Below are 1,311 nucleotides of genomic sequence, written 5' to 3' on the forward strand. Positions count from 1 at the left end.
GGATCTATGTTTTTCATCTCTTCTTCCTTCAACTTTGCCCTTCGAATCAGCAAATGAGCCTCTACATCTACTGCATTGTTCTGCATCTCTTCAAGTGTTGCCACGTTTCTTTCCCTCAGCTGAAACTCCATTTCCGGATCAAAGGCACCCGGGTAGTGCAAGAGAGTGGATCCAAGAGGAGGTCTTATATTAACCGACATCGAATAATAAACTTGATTAAATCTGGCAGAAAATTGTTGTACTGTCTCTCCTGGTTGTCTTTTCAGCTAGTTATACTCTTCTATAATCAAGAAAGGGTTTTGTTTTATCACCCACCTGTCGAGGAAAACTTTGACGAACTGCTGGAAATCTGAGATGCTCTTATCAGGTAGGGTTTTGAACCAACTCTTGACTTTGCCTTGCAAAGAAAGAGCAAAAAGCCTAATACTGACATCTTCTTCATCAACTTCAAAAAGATCAAGAAAAGACTCAAAATTCAGAACATGTCTCTCAGCAGTGATGTTGTCGCGTTCACCATCAAATATTGGTAGATATAGGTCATGATTTTTAGGGAAAGCATGGAATATAGGAGGTAAAATCAGAGGCTTGTATCGATCTGGAATTTTACAAGGTAGTGGGGTATGTACAGAAGCTGTAGAATCAGTCTTGGTCTCTTGAGGCTCATCAATTTGATGACGGTCATCACAAGATTCAGAAAAAGGGTCTTGATCAAGCTCAAAGGCATGCAAATCTTTGGTATTTACAATCTTCAAAGGGAAGGAATCAAATGCAGGTCGAGGATCTCTTCTCAAACATAGTATACTTTGCAAAGCCTTCTTGACATTCTCGGGAAACGAGAAGAAATAATTTACAACAAAGAACAAAATTTCTTGGATGAAATTCCAACTTGAATACCTGATCTGTCCATATTGTCCTTTCATGTTTCTGCTGGCCGGGTGCATCCTCTAGTGGAGTCTTTGGATCTAATCTCAAAAATGATTTGGAATCACCAGGTGAATGATTTCAGCCTTTCCGGTGTCTGATCGTTTTCCACCATCAACAATCAAATCTGAACTTGATACATGTTACTGGGGTAATTTGCAAGTCATATGTTCAGCTTACAAGACTAGACCCGAGATTGACTAGACCTGGCTAACTTCAGGCTCTGTCTGTAGTCTATAAAACAAAGAAAACTAACAAACAAATAAATTTTTCTTCCCCAGTTGAGGCGCCACTATGTTAGTGCCTAGATTTACCTCAGGCTGAAAAGGTAGGATCCAGGGCCAACACCAAACCACATTCAACCTCGTAGCTAGCCCTACGAGGACAGGA

This window comes from Pinus tabuliformis, chromosome 5_1 (genome assembly GCF_031772625.1).
Source record: "Pinus tabuliformis cultivar Carrire ecotype Pingquan chromosome 5_1, CPIR1, whole genome shotgun sequence".
In the NCBI taxonomy this organism is placed as follows: domain Eukaryota; kingdom Viridiplantae; phylum Streptophyta; class Pinopsida; order Pinales; family Pinaceae; genus Pinus; species Pinus tabuliformis.